Below are 21,302 nucleotides of genomic sequence, written 5' to 3' on the forward strand. Positions count from 1 at the left end.
ACTCACTCACTCACTCAACAAATACTTATTAAGTGGCTATAGCCAAATACTGTGTGAGCCCTGCCTGAAGTTACAGCAGTGAGAACACAGGAGTCCAGGAGCAGAAAGCAGCCTGCCTATTTCAGTGAGGACAGACAGGGATGGGCTCTGCACAGAGGCATTTGCCAAGATGAGAAGCGAAGGAAGACAAGAAGCAAGTTTGCTCTGAAAGCTTTTCCAGGCAGAGGGAATGGTATATACGAAAGGTGTGGAAGCAGAAAAGCAGCTGGCATTTTGTAAAGTGCATGTAGCTCAGACAAGGATGATTCAAGTTGAGGTAAAAAAGAGAAAAGGACAGACAATTTTGTAACTTGCGTGCTACAATAAGGGGCTTGCATTTTATTCTAGAAACAGGAGGAACGCACACTGAAGGGAGTGAGTCATGCAGAGGAAGAGGTGGTCAAAACCCTGAGGCTGCTTTGGCAGCTGTGCAGTGGGTCAAGGGGGGATGCAGGTGCCAAAGGAAGTCAGCAGAGCTGATCGTGCAAGATCTGAAGTGATCTGGACTAGGGAGGTGGCTGGGAAGAAGGGCAGGGAGGAGAGAGCATTCAAAGCTGGAACAGATACTGTTAGCCAATGTGATGGAGGAAGACAACAAATGCAAGGAGGGGAGTCAAAACTGATCCCAGTTTTTGTGCTAGGCTGACGACAAACAAGCTTACATGGAATACAGAGTTCTATTAGTTACTGATTAAATATGAGATGTACAGGATCATGCCATGTATATGCACTTATATGCATATTTTCTAACAACTCACAAGCATTTGCAGCATATTATCCGTGTTCAATAATAAAGTTTAAAGAGCTGCGTAGCATTTTATCTGATCAATTCATCACTACCTATTTAACGACACCAATTAATAAATATATGAATTATTTCCACTCTGATTATTCTCCGTGACAAAATCTATCTGCATCTCTGATTGCTTTCTCATGATCCTTAAAGTGGAAATAATGGGTCAAAAAGCACACTAAAAAGTTTGAGATTCTTGATACGGATTCCCTGCAAAAAAGATTGTTTTAGTTTCCCTTAGTCATGCTTGATTCTAAATGGCTGCAAAATAGGTATGTGCAGTCACAATACTACTATCAGTTTCATGGTAGTAAACTTTGGGATTGCTTTTGAAAGTTTACTTATTTTTAATTGAAACACAAGAGTGAGAACAAGAGCAAGGGAGTGAAAAAAGTAAAAGTAAGATCTTCCATCCCCTGATTGACTCCCCCAAATAGCTGTAACAGCCACAGCTGGGCCAGACGAAAGCCAGGAGCCCAAAACTGCATCTGGGACTCTCATGTGGGGTAGCAGGACTCAAGTACTTGAGCCATCATCTGCTGCCTCTCTGGGTGCACATGAGCAGGAAGCTGGATTGGAAGCGGAGGCAGGACTCCATCCCAGGCATTCTGATATGGAACGCAGGCATCCCGTCAGGCAGCTTAATCCCTTGTGTCATAATGTCTGCTCCTGGATTGCTTACCTTTTTAAAATATTTAAAATAATGCTGTGATGGAAAAGTTTGGAACATATATTTTTGATAAAATTTCTGAGCAGGAGATTGACTAGACTGATGAGTATGAACATTATTTCAAAATGTATTGACAAACTGCCTTTCAGAAAGGTCACACCAGTGTCCACTGAAGTCTGGAAGAAATTCAATATCACTCAACTGACAATCACAGTGTCAAAATGAAAATGATTTTCCTTTTAATTATGTGATTTAAAATTTTTCCATCAATAATTCAAATAGATGTCAACAATGTTTCAGAGAGCCTGCATGGATGTACAGCTATGTTTCTTAAATTTTGAGAAACTACTGGTTCCCAATAAGAAATTTGGAGAATGGGCTGTTAAATAATGAATGTTTACCATTACTGCATTGAGGTATTGAACTAGAAGAATGAAAACAAAGCAAATCCAAACATCTAAAACACACACAAAATGCAAACTGTCAGTGTACCAGTTTCCTATATAAGAACTTCCATATTCCCTCTTCCCAACTAGCATGAAAGTGCTGGACAGCCTGATTTCTCTGCAAAAGGCAAAGAGCTAAATAAGTACCTACTCCAGCCTTGAGAGCACAGCATCCATGTCCAGATTTTCAACTCTGTCTCTGGTCATGAAAGCAGCCATTGACATTATATAAAATGAAGTTATTTTTCAATAAAACTTTATTCACAACAATGGGCAGTGCATTTAATCCATGGGTCACAATTTGCTATTTCCTGGTTTACATGTTATCCCTGCACATCAGAGTGAACAAGCCTCCTTAAATAAGCCTTAGGGTAGAGGTGAAGTTAACTCTTGAGATGAAGGAAGGGAGTTGTTCTCATAGTATGGGTAAAGAACCAACACCAAGAGCAACACCCAGAAACTTACCTGAAATGCAAATTCTTAGATCCCACTTAGACTTGACCAAACCAGAAACACCAAGGGTAGGGTTCAGTAACCTGCTCTTTTTAAATATTTTTTTATTTTTTTAAAGATTTATTTATTTATTTGAAAGTCAGAGTTACACAGACAGAGGAGAGGCAAAGAGAGAGAGAAAGAGAGATGTCTTCCATCTGATGGTTCACTCCTCAATTGGCCACAATGGCCGGAGCTGCACCAATCCGAAGCCAGGAGCCAGGAGCTTCTTCCAGGTCTCCCACATGGGTGCAGGGGCCCAAGGACTTGGGCCATCTTCTACTGCTTTCCCAGGCCATAGCAGAGAGCTGGATCAGAAGTGGAGCAGCCGGGTCTCGAACCAGCACCCATATGGGATGCCAGCACTTCAGGCCAGGGCATTAACCCACTGTGCCGGCCTCAGTAACCTGCATTTTAACAGGCCTTCCAGATGATTCTATTACATGCCAACATTTGTGAAACAATAGTCTGTGCCACAACAAAGTCCTCTAACAAAACGTGCCAAGCTGGGATCTGAGAATGAACCTCTTCCTCCATCTCTCACAGTATTCTCCATTTCTCAAAATCCTCAAGTGTTGGGCAGGCACTGTGGCACAGTGGGTTAAGCTGCCACTTGAGAAGTCACATCCCACAGTGGAGTGCCAGTTCAAGTCCTGGCTACTCCAATTCCAAACCAGCTTCCTACTAGAGTCCCTGGGAAGGCAGCAGACAATTACCCAAATACTTGAGTCCCTACCACCCACATGGGAAACCCTGATGGAATTCTTGGCTCTTGTCTTTGGCTTGGCCCAGCCTTGGCTGTTTCAGGCATCTGGGGAATGAAACACCAGATGAAGATCTCTCTGTCTCTTCCTCTAACTCTGCCTTTCAAATATATATATTTGAAACTCCAGACATGCAGCACCTCCACAGACATAGAGACCCAATCTATTCCCCTAGCAGTACAAAGACTGCTTCACTTCCAGTTGTGTTTCTGAAAAACCTCTAATAACCATAATAAAAAGCACAAGGGGAGTCAGTGATGTGCCCTGGAGGCTGTAGGAGGGACTCACACATGGAGATGAGGCTTCAGAAACCATCTACACTGAACTTCTCACATGGACAGGCACAAAACATTATGCTAGCACTTCAAGAGACCTGCGTTATCATTATTACCTCCCTGCCTTCTCCATTCTTTTTTCCTGGTGAATCTTTTGTAACAAATTTCATCCCCTACAGTGAGAAGAAACTTGAACTGAGCACGGGAAGAAAAGTAAGCTTGGGTCTAAATTCTAGCATCTCTATTTTTTTCATTATTTATAGCCTTTGGGGCTTCTCATATTTATTCCAGTCAAATGAGTATGGAGGAAAAAACATGTGCTCAGGAAAAAAAAAATAATAAGAAAGGATTTATACATGGCCAATGCTGCCCTACTGGCGTTGTAATATGACTGATGAGGGCCAGTGCCTGGCGCTAATGCACAGTTGCATGTTCGCATCAAAAGCCAAAGTCACACATCTCCACATGTGGAACCCGGAGTGAAATGCAAAGATCTGTGTGGGTGTGTATCCTTAAAAAAAAAAAAAAAAATCACACTCTAGAAACGAAACTCTCCCAATCTCTAACGAACCTTCTGGACAGAGAACGTTGATGGAACACATTCAAAAGGCCACATGCACTGCGAATCCACTCAGCTATCATGCCAATCCAGTAAGGTTGGCCCTGCTGCCAGCCCTGTTTCACAGAAGAATAAACTAAGACTCAGAAATTGTCCTATTACCCTGCTAAGTAACTGGCAGAGGTCATACTCACATCCAGGGTCACATGGCAGTCAGTATTCTTTTACTTTTAATGAGAGAGACATTTTTTCTTTAAAACATTTATTTTATTTCACCCCCCTCTAAATGGCCACAATGGCCGAGGCTAGACCAGGACAGAGCCAGGAGCCTGGAGCTCCATCTGGATCGCCCATGTGGGTGGCAGGGTATCTAAGCACTTGGGCCATCTTCCGCTGCTTTCCCAGGTGCATTACCAGGGAGCTGGATTGGAAGTGGAGCAGCCAGGACTCAAACTAGTGCTCATATGGGATGCCATCATCGCAAACAGTAGCTTAATTCCCTGTGCCACACTGCAGGCCCCAATCAGAAAGGTACTTTAGGAAGGGTTCACAGTAAGAATGACAAAAAGGACAACCCAGGAAGCACCAGCAAAGGCAACAAAAGCAACACATACAGGTGCTATCAAAAAAAAAAAAAAAAAAAAAAAAAGCTGAAGAAAAATGCATTTTCTGAAAAAGCTATGCATGCACTTCAAAAATTTTTGTACCAAAATAAACTTGTCTTTTAATTCCATTTGAAATACCCATGTATATTTCTATATTTACGTTTAAAGGTCTTTTTAAACTGCTGCTGTCTTGGGAAAGTGGAAATGTAATGATAGGATCACTGTCCCTACAGAGCATGTTTCTCGCTGTGGTAGGTGGCAAGAAGCCAGCTTGAGTGAGTTCAGATCCAGGCTCCACATTCACCAGCTGACCTTGGGCAAGTTGCTAAGTCTCTCTGAGTCTCAGTTCCCTAATCTATCAGTGGGGATAAGGACAGTGTCTGCTCAGAAGAGTTGCAGTGAAACCAAATGACGTCATGCATTAACACAATACCTAGGGATAGTAAAGGCTCTGTGAATTATTATTCCTTTAAGAAAGAATCAGTATAAAGCTGTGTGTTAGCTTGCCTGGATCCTGATTCATTCTCTCTCTCTCTCTCTCTCTCTCTCTCTCTCTCTCACACACACACACACAGATATTTATATCTCAGCTGGGAGAATGTTGAATATGTGCTGAAAGTCTGATGGTGTTACTAAATGAATGTTTCTATGTGGCAATTGCATCATGGCTTGTGGGAAAACGTGATCTGTTGGGGGTGATGCTTGCTTACTGAGGGATGAAGCATCACCATATTTATAGCCTACATTCGGATCAAGAGGATACTTCCAAAACTTCATGAAAAATACAACTAAAAAGTAAGCTTATTATGGTGCAAAAAACATTGAAATGCAGGCATGGTTTTTTCATAATAAATTGCTTCCAAGAGCTTAATGTAGGCCTCTCATATGTGCTAATTTCAAAAATCTCTGCCTGAAAGTAACTTACCTTTTTTGTTTATAAAAGATTTTATTTATTTGAGAGGTAGAATTACAGACAGATGGAGAGACAGAGAGAAAGGTCTTCCATTCACTGATTCAGTCCCCAAAATGGACTAGAACTGGCACCCACATGGAATGCTGGCACAGCAGGTGGAGGCTCTGCCCACTATGCCATAGCACCGGCCCCATGAACTTATCTTTTACATCCACTTTCCATAAACTTCCAGAAACCCTGGTATATGTCAAGTGAAAGGGATGGGATATGGAGGGAAGGGTGTTAACAGCTGGTGAATACTGGCAATGGAGGCAACAGAAAGCTGCTCTTTCAACTTTAGTATGGGTCTGAAAGTCTTCAAAATAAAAAGAAATAAAATTATCATTTTTCTAAAGCAGTTACTCACTATGACACTAGAAAACAAGGCTGTGAATCTCCACATGAACCCAAAGACTGACTTCTCTTCCAAACTGCTACATGGAAAAAGCTGCCCCAACATCGCTTTCCATGTCTGTCATGCAGTGAAACAGGGAAGTTGACATCTGAGCAGCACTGGCTTCCAGAGAACACTCAGCCAGGGCACGGAAGCCAGGCTCGCTCAGGAACCATCACAGGGAATAAGCCTGGTCCTAGGCTAGGGTTTCAGGGCTCTGCAGACAAGTGAGACATGTTAAATGTTTTTATGCAAATGCAACTGAGATCCCACTGGTATTCCATAACCCTGAACATCTATAGTAATTAACACAGCTGTTCTGCCAGCCTCACCCCAATCTACTCTCAGGAATAGATCATCTGGGTTACAAACTGTATTCTATTATGGCCTCATCTCATTCATGCAACAGTTGGCTAGGGCCAGAATCCCCGTGCTCTGACCTACATTGGCGAACATCATACGAACAGCCGCGCAGTACAGCACACCACTTAGATATCTAGTGGACTCGGAGAAGAGAGCACACCATTGAAACACAGCATTGGTCACATTTGCAAAAACTCAAACAATGCAACATCCACCGAGCATCCTTATGAGTCTGTTCTTTGCATGGTGCCTCTTTAAATATGTTTCAAAATCACAAACAAAACAGAATGACAAGTAATTGCCACGGTTCCTGATTGGAGAGAGAGAGAGAGAGAGCTCGAGTGAGCGAGCTGGGGGGAGGGGGAAGGGTGTGCTGGGGGAGAGAGAGAGAGAGAGAGAGCCTATCAACTGAATGTGGCTGTGTGCATGATTTTAAGTTATTTTGTGCTACAAACCCATTAAGTTAAAAATTCTCAACCCATAAAATTCTTGTCACCAGACTGACCACAGCCCTTACTTTTAAGATTGGGATACACAGTATACATATACCTGGTTTAAAAATATTTAACGGAAAGAATTCTTATATAATAGACTGATCATGAGAGATTTCTAACCTCCATAGTTCTACAAATGATTATAATTTTCTCACTCTATTATTTTCTTTCCACCTCACTGTAGTCTTGCAGCTGCTATTCAAAAATGATTATAAATAATGGGGCTATAAAAGCCATTCCGTAATTAGGACACTCACTGGCCATATGCCAACCTCCACAAAGCAAGGTGATTTATGGCGGCAACCCCACCACATCTGCCAGCCTGCTTCTCCCTCTGATGGGCGAGCTGGTCTCAGATTAACATTGCTCTTAATGACCATTCTGCCTCGAGCAGAGAGCAGACCGGCCAGCCAAAAGGCTCCAGCTATTTTAGTTTTACCTACAAAGAAAGAAAAATATACTCCATCAACTGTTTTCTGTCCTGCTATTTCCCACATCCAGAGGAAGGAAGAAAGGGACCGAACAAAATAAAGAGGATCAGGTCAAAATAAAGAGGATGTGTGGACTGTGTTGTAGAATGAGAAAGACCTAAATGTAACCAAAGGACAAAAGCAAAACTCAGATCTGACTGGCCAAATCCCTTCGGCAAAAGAGGCTTCAGTGTCCACACACTAATGCTTGGCTGCACACCGCACCACGTGTTCCTTAACAGCAGTACCACAGGCACCTGGCACAGGTCAACTGCGGGTGTCTACCACAAACCTAGACATTGCACATCCCTGTTCTTGGCAGCCCCCAGCTCAATGCATGAAGTGTCCCCACCACCCTGTCACTGTGACAGCCATTATAGGGCAGTTCTATCCAGGAGATGGGTTATGTAAATAAATCAGGGACAGGTACAGTGATACACTGCCTCCTAACACATTGTAGACTCTCCTTTTTATTTTTCTTTTACATCCAAGAGCATATTAGAAAAGAATGTGGCCAAGAAGGCACATATTGAGGATGACTCCAAATTGCTAAGAAGGTATCTGTTATGCACACACACACTTAGCTTTTAGTACAGAGATGCCGACCCCAAGGTAGCAGAGAGCCGAGCAGGGACTACAGATCTGAGACAATGCCCACCACGGCTCGGCAGAGGTCCTCCATGTCACTCTACAGAGAAGTTGCAGCCCCATCAGCCTCCAGCCTGGTGCTCTAATCTGTGTTCATGGCAGGAATCATTCTTTGAAATGATCTTATCTGTTTTCTCTCTCTTTTTTTTTCCTGTTGATTATCTTTCATCTCTCAAACCCTTATGAGAGTTTCCTAAGAGATCTGGGATCCTCTAAGCCTAGATAAGATGTTCTTGACCCAGATGAGAAGTTGCCAGAGTTCAAGTAATTGACTGACCGACTGAATAATAGTAATACTAATTATAACAGTCCAAGCAGTAGCCAAACCAGAACCAGCCAAGCCCATGTCCCCACCCGGCTCAGCCATGCATGTTCATGAACTTGGAGTCTCAGTTTCACCATCAGCAAAACGTGTTGATAGCGTTATCGACCAGACTAGACTCAATGAGAATACACAGCGTGCAGAACAAACGCAAGCTTCCCTCTTCCGACTTTCAAGCCACATCTCCCGACTTGAAATCAACATGTTACAGAAACACCTTTCATGAGATTCTGTTCTCCGAGAAGGGAACTTTTGTTTTTTGGAAGCTTCGTGATTACAACTGAATGTATAAAACAAATGAGTTAAACAAGCCAGCCTCTCCATATCTCCAGACTGCCAACTCATTAAAACAAACATGGTATCGCCAGATTGCTTTCCCACACCCACCCTCCTGTGTGCAGTGCACTGCCTGGCCAAAGGTGTGCAAGCCAAGCGGGAGAAGTTCCTTCCAGCTTTGTGTGAACTGTGGCGATGGAGCCGAGTATCAAACAATCAGCCTCTTGCCTTTTATTCCAGCACCAGAAATCAGGGAATCTGGAATTTTTTTTTTTAATTCCAGAGCTTATTTATATGTTCTTTAGGGGCAGGTTTTGGGTTTAGTGCTGATGTGTTTTAGGTGACACGGATTGAGTTCCTGACTCCTGGCTCCATCCTCAGTCCAGATCCTGTTGCTGTGTGCATGTGGAGAGTGAACCAGCAGATGGGAGCTCTATTTGTCTGACACTTAAATAAATAAAAAGCTCTTTATGTGTTACATTGTTGATTCATTATTGTAATTTGCATTCCCATATGACTAATGAGGCTCAGCATCTTGTCACGTGCTAATGGAAATATTTTTTCATTGCTAAGTTTCCATTCCAACTGCATGTTGATTTTTATCAGGTTATCTTAATATCCACTCGCCAGAGTTCCTTCCACATCCTCTATGGCAGGTTTTTCACAGAACTATATTTTGCAAACAATTTCTCCCAATCAGTGGCTGCCTATTCATTTTCTTAATGATGTCTTGTGATGAGCAGAAGTTTTCAATGCTAATGAAGTCTAATTTATCAAGTTTTATGGTTATTCTTCATTATTCATTTATCACAGACAAGTCAGAAAACAACGTGACCAAACAGAGGATCCCTGGGCAAGAGTCGGGAGACCTGGATTTCAGAACCAAATCTGTGTGATGTCTGTGCTGGGGGGAGTCATCCACAATGGTTAGTTTTACTTGTCACCTATGACTGGACCATGGGATACCAACATTACTTGGGTGTTTGCAAGGATGTTGTTGGATGAGTTGACACATAAGTGGACAGAACAAAGGAGATTGGCTTCCCTAAAGGTGGAGGTTGGGGGAGGGGGGGGAGGTGATCCTGATTCAATCAGTTCAAGAACTGCATAGAATAAAAGGCTGACCATTTCCCAAACCAAAGGGAATTCTTCCCCACCCCCGACTCAAAGCTGGGAGTCAGTTCCATCTTGCTTCTGACTAAATTTGGAACACAGGTTCTCTTGGAGTCTCCAGCCCACCAACCTTCAGACAGCAACCACCATGGGGTTCACAGGGGTCTCCCCAGCTGCAGATCAGGTGATGGGTCAGCCCCCATAAATGCATGGGTTAAGTCCCTACAACACATTGCATCCGCTATATTTATATCCACCTGTACGTTGTTTTCTCAGAGGGCCCTAACACATTAGCATCTTCCTTTTGCTGGATGCATAATGCCCAGAAAATCAGCCCTGGTCACCTATCTGTGAATGAAACAGTGAGATTCAACATGCCCAGAGGTCTCTCTCACTCTGAAAAATCTCTGATACTTATCTTGGTTTCCAGGATGCCTTTTCCCTTAGGTGTCCTCTATTAAAATGAACTCGGCAAAGGTGACTTAGTACCTGCCAGTTCCTCGGTTCAGAAGCAACCCCACCACAGTCCTGCCACACATTAACCTGGCTGCCTCACTTGCCCCTTCCTGTTCCAAAGCAACCCTAACGAGTTCAAAGAATTCAGTTACCTGAATGTTGACTCACAGGAAGGGCCACAGCAGCAGAATACACACGGCTTCTCCTCCAAGCATACTGTTGATGGACATATTCTATCCACCCCACTCCTGAAGTCCAAAACTGCAACTGTGATGGATGCCAAATGAGCCTGATAAACTCAACTCCTAAGGGCCCCTGTGAGGCAAGCAGGTCCTTGGCATGCTACCGGAGTTGGCAAAACTTAGGAGGTGATCAAACATTTGTCGACGAATAAACCAAAGCAGGTCAACACCTCAGCCTGTGGGAACTTCGACACTCTCCTGTTTGTTGATGTCTGACCAGCCCTGATGGGAGATTTATCTGCAGGAATTAAGGTGACCTAAAGTCAATTCTGCAATGTCTTTTGAGCTCAACACATGCTCTAGGGAACTGCTAGGCCTCCAGTGGGAATTTTTACTTTATAATAAAACTATCTTTAAAAAAAAAAAAAAAAAAAAAAAAAAGAACCGAAGGTGGAGCTGATAGAGTGTTAGAGCAAGAATCTCCAAGAATCATTTCACTGGGCTTCCCCCCAAGGCTCCAACAGAAGAAGCAGAGAGCTGCTCTCCCCTTGGGTTTGCAAAGTGTTTTTAATTACATGTCATCAGCCAAGTAAATGTGGTCTGAGTGTTGTCATCTTAGAAATTGGGTACAAACCTCATTAAACATCAGAATCACGTTGGGGTATATAAAAAATAGTATCAGTGCCCAGGACCCCACCAAAGCCCAGCAAAGTAAGAATCTATGGAAAGGGACTAGGCCAGCTAAAAAAAATACACAGGTATTTTTAATAGGAAAAAAAAAAAAAAAAAAACTCGGTAGACATACTTTTAATCCCCTCTGGCAATTCCATTATATAGTCAGGGTTCTAAATCTAGCCTGCTTCTCAGATCCTGAATTCCCAGTGGATTCACTAATTGTCAGAATATCTACACAGAACCTTCTATTTCTAGAGCATCCCGCACAACTCCCCCAAGACGAAGTGCCCTGAGTTTCAAAGAAGATACAGAACGAATTGCAGAGAGGGTTGGGAGGGAGGAACATCAAGGAGCAACAAAAGTAAAAAAATTCTAACACCCTCTTAGAGTCACAGCACTGGGAATTTAAATTGGGTTTCTGCCAGCCCTGCCAAGGAAAGAAAACTCAAATGAGCTGGGTAGAAATTTCATCTGAGACGATCAGGGGACTCCAAGTGACCTGCACACTTTGATGTCTCACTGCAGCTCAACCACACTTTCCGCTTTCACACTAATTCCTGAGAACAGCCATCAGTAGTTTGAATACAGAACATAAAAAATGTCAAGGGTGGGCAAGGAGGTGCAGGGCCCGAGGTTTCCACCTCACTGTGCTAGACCACAAAGGGCAAGGTGAGAAGGGGCTGGCTGAGAGCACCGAGGTTGGGCTTTCCCACATCGAAATCAAAATAACGATGCCTTCAAAGTTTGCGCTGGCTGACTTCTGAAGCCACAAAGAGTCCCAACACATGTGAAGAGTGCTGGAGAAGATGAAAGAACAACAGAAGGCTCCCCCCAAACTAAACACAACTCAATGTGAATGCTGGGAACTAAGTAATTATTCTGTTGATGGATTCTACTCTCAGCTAACACTGATTCATCTGCTACCTCTAAAGTTGTCTTCAAGCATCAACACCAATTAGTGTTTGCAGCCACTCCCATGCACATGCATCAAGCCTTTTAGTCCTCACAGGAACAATGAAATTCCTTTAAGGAGATATTATTCTGCCCCTATCAGATACAGGTGCCATGACAATTGTGTCCTCTGTGCAGAAGACTTCAGAGAATGCAAAACTTCTGGAACTTTCCAACTGCTAACTAAAAACAGGTAAGTCTAGCAGAAATCCACCTTCTTCATCCAGGCACCAAAGTGTTATGTAAAATGGTTTTATGCTGGCTTATCTGGACATCTACCCATAATCTTGATGTGTACACTCCATTTAGACATAATGAAGTCACACTGGTATTTTCAAAGTTCAAACAGAATCAAATTATGGAAGTAAACCAGTCCTACCTTCTTTCATTTTTCTTGATAAAAGAAGACTAACTTAACATTCACTTTGCTCCCCATAATTAGAAAGATTCTGGAAACAGAAAATGTAGTCAAACAGACTTGAGCAGAAAATAGCTCAAAAAGACATCTCAGACATAAAAGGATAACAATTAAAGAATAAAAGCTCCATCTCTCACCTGATGGGTATTACCTGCCCAGAAATGAAAACGTAGCTTGTGCCATCTCTAGCGAAGTCTTTGGTTCCAAAACGAGGGTCTAATGTTTGAGCTGTGCAAGCCAAATCAGCGTGAAGGAACAGAAGGCTCTGCTGAGCGTTAGCAGAAGAAGCCCTAACAGAATATGCCAAGGAACACGTGTGACAAAACAGAAGTAGAAAAATATTTTCAAAATCCGTGCTTGGCTTAAATATAGCATTTGGCACCTCAAGTAAACACAGAGAAGATCTAACTTGGTGCCGCCATGTGACTTTCTGAACGGCAGGAGGCCAGACGGCTGAACCGGTTACTCATTTCTCTGTTCCTCCACCTCTCTGCCCTTCCATTAGTGACTTCCTGCATTAGGATCCCTTGGAAAGATAGGAAAGAACCAGATAAATGCATCAAAGTAGTCTTCTTGGTAATTATTATCTCCTTTAAAATGAATTTAGTATCAAGCACCTCATGCCAACTCAACTTGTGTTACAGTACCGGATTACACAGGCAAGTCTCTGTCTCACCTCCTGTCTACAAAGCCTAAAGGGATAACAGGGCTCCAGCTGCAGCAAAAGGACAGATGTTCATCTCCTTATTCTTGCCACTAAGTGCATCGAAAGGCCTTGGATGCCATCTACAAAACAAACCAGGAGACGGAAACGTAAAGGAAAGCAGGCAAACCCACTGGGAACCTCACTACACACTTCAGCATGGACAGTGGTCACACAGGTTTTCACTCTGTCTCATACATACAGCAACTGGAGCTGAGGAAGCCAATGGGAAAAACTGATAAAAACCAATGAGACAAAGGAAAATCAGAAAGGACAAGGCCCAAAAATGTCGGCTGTCTCCAGCTAAAGAACTAGCAAAGAGGTAGACAAGCAAGTGAGAAAACACGCAGACCTCAACTGCTCTACTATAACAAAAACCTGTGGTTCCAGCACCCCTCAAGTCAGTAAGGACCGCATAAGGACTTAGACTGCTCTGTATACGGACACTCCAGTCTCTGCTCACAACTTCAGAGTGGTGTTGGAGAAGGCTGAGTAGAGAGACAGAATTCAATCCTGTCTCCTCCTCATTTCTTCCTTCCCCTACGAGTGGAGAAATCATGGAATCCAGAACTCCTGCCTCACTGAGCAGTAATACAAGGGCACTCAAAAAATTCACAAAAAAGCAGAATTAAAAGATAAGTTTATGGGGGGTGTAAAAATTTGGAAATTTATGCATAGATGTTCCGTAATATGCATTTCCCATCACCCTTTTGAAGACCCTGCATACGCATGGAATTCAAATTTTTGTGCACCCAAATAAAGTTATCATTTAATTCCACTTTTGCATGAATTTTATGAAGTACCTTTGTAAGAATTCATTCCTTCCTAACATGGAGAAGAAGCAGGGGGAACCTGGACTTCTGCTGTCCCATCCCTGGCAATAACAAAGTGTCATGTCCCTCTTTACCATGCCAGTATAAGGTCAAACAAAACCTTCTAAAATAGAAGATGTAAGTAGGATTCAGTCTTTGAACAAAATATTAAAATGCCCAGATTTTCATAGGAAATAGTTTATCATAAAGAGAATTGGAAAAATCTCTGCCAGATTAAAAAGACAATTAACAGTTGCCAACACTGAGAAGACAGAGATATTAGAAGTATCTGACAAGGTCTACGGTCATACCACCCTGAACGCACCTGATCTTGTCTAATCTCGGAAGCTAAGCAGGGTTGGGCCTGGTTAGTACTTGGATGGGAGAAGTATCTGACAAGGATTTTGAAACAGTCATTGTAGAAAGAGATTCGAGGACCAACTACAAACACACTGGAAAGAATAAAAATGTATGAAGTCCAAGCAAAGAAACAGAAGATGTAACGATAAAACAGATATTCTAGAACTATATAATCCATAAAATAAAAAACTCAATGAATGGACTCAACTGCTTAATGGAGAGAAGAGAAAAATCAGCCTACTTGAAGGCAGATTATTAAAAACTATCCAATCTAAAGCGAGAGAAAATGACCTGAAGGAAGGAAGACAGGGAAGAAATAAGGGAGGAGGAACAGACAAAGAGACACTCAGAACTAATGGCCTATTTAAAAAGATCTATCACTTGTCTGAGCCATAAAGGGAGGTAAAAGAGAGCAGACACAAACATTTACTTGAAGAAATAATGACGTTAAATTTCTCAAATTCTGCTAGACATAGATGGACAGATTTAAAAAGGGAGACAAATACAAAACAGGATTAAAATAATTTAAATTCACACCAAAATCCATCATAATCACATTTCTGAAAACTAAATGAAAAGAAAAATGTCTTTAAAACAGTGTGAGACATACTACTTTAACATAGAAAATGGGAAAAAAGTAGAGTGACCACAGATTTTTCTTTGGAAACCGGAAATAAAAGGTTACAACACTTTTCAAGTGCTGGAATAAAAGAACTAGCAACCTCAAATTCTACATCCAGAGAAAATATTCTGCAGGAGGTAAGACATTCTCAGATGAAAGAAAGCGAAGAGACTTTGCTGACAGCAAATCTACCCTGAAAAGGATTGCTAAGTAACTTTTCTGGACAGAAAAGAAGTTATAAAAGTGGGAAATCTGGAAGTAAAGAAGAAAAACAATACCAAGAGTGAAGACATAGGTAAAAACATTTTCTACTGTTGAAATCTTTATACTAAATTGATCTTCTGTATATAAAGAGAATTGAAAATGAATCTTGATGTGGGAGAGGGGAGGGTTGCAGGTGGGAGGGAAGTTATGGGAAGGGGAAGCCATTATAATCCATAAGCTGTACACTGGAAATTTATATTCATTAAATAAAATTTAAAAAAAAATTTTCTATCTCCCGTTGAGTTTCAGTGATTCAGTTTGAAGGTCAAAACAAAAAGAGCAACACTGTCTGAAGTCATTCTCAATGTACGTGGAGGAATCATTTCTGATGATGTTAGAAACAGGAACATGAAGGGAGGGGAGCTTTTACAATTCCACCCAGACTAGTAAAAGGACCAAGTCGGTAGACTTGGATAAATCATATAGAGATATGACACAATGCTTACAGAAACTACTAAAAAGAGATACACTTAAAATCATCTGAAAAAATTAGATTGGTAAAACATGCTCAGCCCACAGGAAGGCAGGTGAAAGAAAACACGTATATATTGTTTGGAAAAAATTAGAATGTTAAAAAATTTCTCGGCCATAGAAAAATAAGTAAAAGAAAATAATGAGAAAGAAAAAGATAAAAATACAGACTGAAGTCCTAACATATGATAATAACAAGAAGTGTAAGTGGCCTATAGACCAATTAAGGAGTAAACAGAGTGAATTAGAAAAATAATCCAACTATATTTTGTCTACCAAAAAACTCACTTAAAATATAATACTGTGGTGTGGTAAAAGAAAGCACTAGAAAAGTTTATCATGAATATGCTAATCAATAGAAAGCAGGAATGCTATATCAGTATTTCAGATAAAATAGACTTAGGAGCAGTCAAAGTTCTTCCAGAAAGAGAAAGGTACTAAATACTGGTAAAAGAGCCAAACCTCAAGGGAGAAAGCTATCCTAAATGCATATGTACAAAGGGCCAGTGCTGTGGCATAGGGGGCAAAGCCGCTGCCTGCAATGCCAGCATCCCATCTAGTCGACAGTTCGAGTCCCTGCTACTCCACTTATGACTCAGCTCTCTGCTATGGCCTGGGAAAGCAGGGGAAAACGGCCCAAGTGCTTGGGCCCCTGAGCCCGCAAGGGAGACCTGGAGAAAGCCCCTGGCTCTGACTTCGGATCAGCACAGCTCCAGCCGTTGCAGCCAACTGGGGAGTGAACCAGTGGATGGAAGACCTCGCTCTCACTCTCTCGCTCTCTCTGCCTCTGCCTTTCAAATAAATAAATAAATCCTTAAAAAAAAATTTCAACATTCCTGCCCTAACACCTGGTAGGAATTACACAGAGAATCTATTAAGAGGGAGAAAGGCTCAACGTCTCAAACAACAGGACCTAACAGACGTGTACAGAGCATTCCACCCAGCCACACAGAAGGTGCATTCTTTTCAAGTGCCTGCGGAACAGGTAACAAGAAAGACCACAGGAGCATTGTGTATGATAAAATAAATCTCAGCAAAATCAAAAGAACTGAAAGGATACAGAGTGTGTTCTGTAGTCACAAGGGGATCAAACTAGAAGCCGATAAAGGGAAAGAAGAAAACCTCTAAACATGTGTAAATTAACATTATGTAGGCCTAGAAAACCTCTTACCTGGCAATACTAGTAAGAAGGGTGGAGGGGAGGACTGGGGGCCCATATCCATAAACACTCTAGCCTGGGTTTAGACTGGGCCCCCTTAGTTCTTTGCTGAGGTGTCTACATGGTCTTTCAGGTGCATTTTCTTCATTAAACTTTGTTAGCAAGGCCATATTGGGGGACAGTGGGTTAAGCCACCGCCTGAGATACCAGCATGCCATGTTGGGATGCTAGTTGGAGTCTTAGTGGCTCCGCTTCTGATCCAGCTCCCTGCTAATACACTTGGAGGAGGGGTGGGCAGCAGAAGATGGTCCAAGTATTTGAGCCCTTGCCATCCATGTGGCACACCAGAGTAGAGTTCCTTGTTCCTGGCTTTGGCCTGGCCATTGTAGTCATTTGGGAAGTGAACTAGTGGATGGAAGTCCTGTTTCTTTGTCTCTTCCACTCTGTCACTCTGCCTTTCAGATAAATAAAACTTAAAAAAATACTTTGCTAGCATGAATACTCCTTAAAAGAAACTAATGCACTTCTTAAAACACACACATGTGTGCACACACATCTCATGGGTCAAAGAAACAGTCTCAAAGGAAATTTACAAAACCTTTGAACTGAATAAAAACTAAGCACAAATCAAAATACATCAAAATTTCTTATGACATAAATAGGACTGAGAGGAAAGGATTACATTAAAAATAGTCTAAAATCAATATCATTTTCAATCATCTGAAAAACCTACCAAAGAAACAAAATCAACAAGGAGGTGAAAGAAAATAATAAAGATAAGAGCACAAATCAATGAAACTAAAGACAGAAAAAATGAGGGAAATAAGGATCTGTTCTTTGAAAACATCAAACAATTGACAAAGACCTGGCAAAGCTGATGAGGGTGGGAGTGGGGGAGGCACAAGACACAGATTTCTAATAAGAGAAATTAAACAAGTATCACTAAACATTGTCATGCATCCAAGGATAAGGGAATACTATGAAGAAATCTACAGACATATGTTTGACAGCTTAGATGAAATGCACTAACAGCTTGAAAAACACAAGCAATCACAATTTACACAACTTGAAACGCAGCCCTAGAACTATGAGAAAAGTGGAAATTTTTTAAAAATGTTAATTCATTTTCATCTACTTAATAGAACAAGAGACAAAAGGAGAGAGAGATTGAGATGCCATCCCTTGGTTCACTCCCTAAATACCTGCAACAGCCAGAGCTGTGACAGACTGAAGCCAGAAGCCTAGAACTCCAATCTGGTCTTCCTCATGGGTAGTAGGAACCTGAGCACTTCGGTCATGATTTGCTGCCTGGATTGGAAGCAAAGGAGCTAGAACTTGGAACACTCATTCTGCAACAAAATGTAGGGACCCCAAGCTGTAACTTACTGTGCCATAAAACCCCCTGGGCCACAAGGCCACCCTTGAAAACTTTATTGTAAATTAAAAATCCAAAGAGGAAATCTCTTAATCTATATTGCATCACTAGAGAACATCACCAAATGCTTACAAAGAATTAATACCAATCCTATGTATTCTCTTCAAGGAAAATGAGGAGAAATGAACATTTCCAATTTATTACATGAAGCTAGTATCACTAATACCAAACCAAAGACAGAAGCAAAATGGAAAATACCTCCCACAAACCTGGATGTAAAAACTATTTAAAAAACATTTATTTATTTATTTATTTGAAAGGCAGAAATACAGAGAAAAGGAGAGAGAGAGAGAGAGAGAGAGAGAGAGAGAGATCTTCCATCCACTGTTTCACTCCCCAAATGGCCACATGGTCAGGGCTGGGCCAGGCTGTAGCCAGGAGCTTCTGCAATGGATGGCAGGTCTCCCACATGGATGGCAGGGGCCCAAATACTTGGGCCAACTTCCACTGCTTTCCCAGGCACATTAGCAGGGAGCTGGATAGGAAGAGGAGCAGATAGTACTGGAACCGGCACCCATATGGGATGCCGGCAATGCAGGTGGAAGCTTAAACTTCTATGTCACAGAGTCGGCCTAGATGTAAAAATTCTTAAAAAAAAAATTAGCAAACTGAATGCATCAATAAAAAGAATTATATACCATGATGAAGTGGTGTTTTTTCTAGGGCTGCAAGGTTGATTCAGTGTTTGAAAATCAATCACTGTAATCTACAATACTAACATATTAAAGAAAAATCAAATGATCACATCAACTCTCTGAAAATTATTTGGTAAGATTCAACAGTTACTAATGATAAAATAATGATTAAAAAAAAAAAAGAAAAACTTTCAGAAACTTGTGAACAGAGAAGAATTTCAAGTCGATGCAGAACACTTAAAAACTTTGACTACCCCAAAGAGCTTACTAGAAGCCAAAAGAACTCCTGGTACTAATGAGAGGTGTAAAAGGTCACAGATTACAAGATACACACCCAAAAATGGATGTGTTTCTGTACATAATCCATGAACATAATGAAATTTAAATTTAAAAACAGAACACCATCCACAATTGCTCAAGAGGGACACAACACTGAGGTACAAATCTAGTAAATCACGTACAAGACTTGCATGCTAAATACTAGGAAATAGTGATGAAATAAATGAAAGAACACCTAAATAAGCAGAGACGACACCTAAATAAGTATAGTTAGAAACCATTTTTAAAATTAATTTCTTGGGGCTGATGCTGTGGCATAGCAGGTAAAGCCGCCGCCTGCAGTGCAAGCATCCCTTATGGGTGCTGGTTCGAGTCCTGGCTGCTCCACTTCCAATCCAGCTCTCTGTATGGCCTGGCAAAGCAGTAGAAGATGTCGCAAGTCCTTGGGCCCCTGCACCTGCTTAGGAGACCTGGAGGAAGCTCCTGACTCCTGGCTTCAGATCAGCACAGCTCCAGCCGTTGCGGCCAATTGGGGAGCGAACCAACAGATGGAAGACCTCTCTCTCTCTGCTTCTCCTTCTCTCTCTGTGTAACTCTAACTTTCAAATAAATAAACAAATCTTTAAAATAACTTTAAAAGTATTAATTTCTTTATTTTAACAGATTCAATACAGTTCATAATATAATTATTTATTTATTTATTTGACAGGCAGAGTTAGACAGTGAGAGAGAGAGAGTTATAGACAGTGAGAGAGAGAGAAAGGTCTTCCTTCCGTTGGTTCACTCCCCTAATGGCCATTACGGCCGGCACTGCGCCGATCCCAAGCCTGGAGCCGGGTGCTTCCTCCTGTTCTCCCATGTGGGTGCAGGACCCAAGCACTTGAGCCATCCTCCGCTGCCCTCCCGGGCCACAGCAGAGAGCTGGACTGGAAGAGGAGCAACCGGGACTAGTACCCGGCACCCCAACCGGAACTAGAACCTGGGGTGCCGGCGCCACAGGTGGAGCATTAGCCAAGTGAGCCACGGCATCAGCCATATAATTCTAATAATATGATGATATTACCTTCCTCCTTCCATTCCTCCACCCTCCTTCCCCCATCTGCCTTTCTTTCTCTTTTCTTTCTTTAGTTTTTGAGATAACATACTTTTAATTTACATTACAGTCATAGGCTTAATGCTCCACCAAATAAAGAGTTCAACAAGTAAAAAGCAAAAACCCCCAATTTAGCAGGAATTAATGCAAGGACTTAGTTTTTAAAAGTCAACATCATGGTAGGCATTTGCTGCAGCCTAAGCCGTGGCTTGGGAATCCCATGTCCCATAATCAGAGTGCCTGTGTTCCAATCCTGTTACCCTTCCAGATTCCAGCTTCATGTCAATGTGTACACTGGGAGACAGCTGGTGAGGACAAGTACTTGGGTATCTGACACTCACATGGGAGAGCAAGACTCACTTCCAGCTTCGGCCTGGCCCAGCCCTGGCTGTTGCAAGCATTTGGGAAGTGAATGTCTAAGCCCTCCTCGCTGAATCTATCTGCTTGCATGTGTCTAGCTCTTTTAAAGATTTATTTTATTGATTTGAATGACAGAGTTAGAGAGAGAGGTAGAGACAGAGAGAGAGGTCTTCCATCCACTGGTTCACTCCCCAGATGGCCGGAGCTGCACCAATCCAAAGCCAGCAGCCAGGAGCTTTTTCTGGTTCTCCCACAAGGGTGCAGGGTCCAAGGACTTGGGCCATCTTCCACTGCTTTCCCAGGCCATAGCAGAGAGCTGGATCGGAAGAGGAGTAGCCGGGATTAGAACTGGCACCCATATGGGATGCTGGTGCCCCAGGCCAGGGCTTTAACCCGCTGTGCCACAGTACTGACCCTGACCATACAGCCTTGAATATGTAGCTGTGTAAGTCATGAAATCAAGTAACCAGATGTCTATTTTTTCTTCATTTTCAGAAGATTTCTCCTATTCCAATTCCTTTGCTTTTTCATATGAATTTTAGAATATCATTTATATCTCCCAAAACATTCATGGAATTTTGATAGGCATTACATTGAATTTTATAGCAGTTTGACAAAAATTGAAATCTTTACTAAGTTTACTTTTTAAAAAATTTGTTTTTAATATTTTAAATTTATTTTAAATTTCAATTCTTAAATGGAAAAACACAAAATGTGTAAAATATTTGATATTTTCTCCCCGTTGACTGGGA

The 21,302-nt window shown here is 41.9% G+C and overlaps 1 protein-coding gene across 21 annotated transcripts in view; it reads right to left on the bottom strand.

Moving 5' to 3' along the window:
- MAGI1 (membrane associated guanylate kinase, WW and PDZ domain containing 1) overlaps positions 1 to 21,302 on the bottom strand; it is a 679,462-nt gene that overhangs the window by 280,579 nt on the left and 377,581 nt on the right. The window lies entirely within an intron of this gene.

The sequence above is a fragment of the Lepus europaeus genome, chromosome 9, assembly GCF_033115175.1.
Source record: "Lepus europaeus isolate LE1 chromosome 9, mLepTim1.pri, whole genome shotgun sequence".
Lineage (NCBI taxonomy): Eukaryota > Metazoa > Chordata > Mammalia > Lagomorpha > Leporidae > Lepus > Lepus europaeus.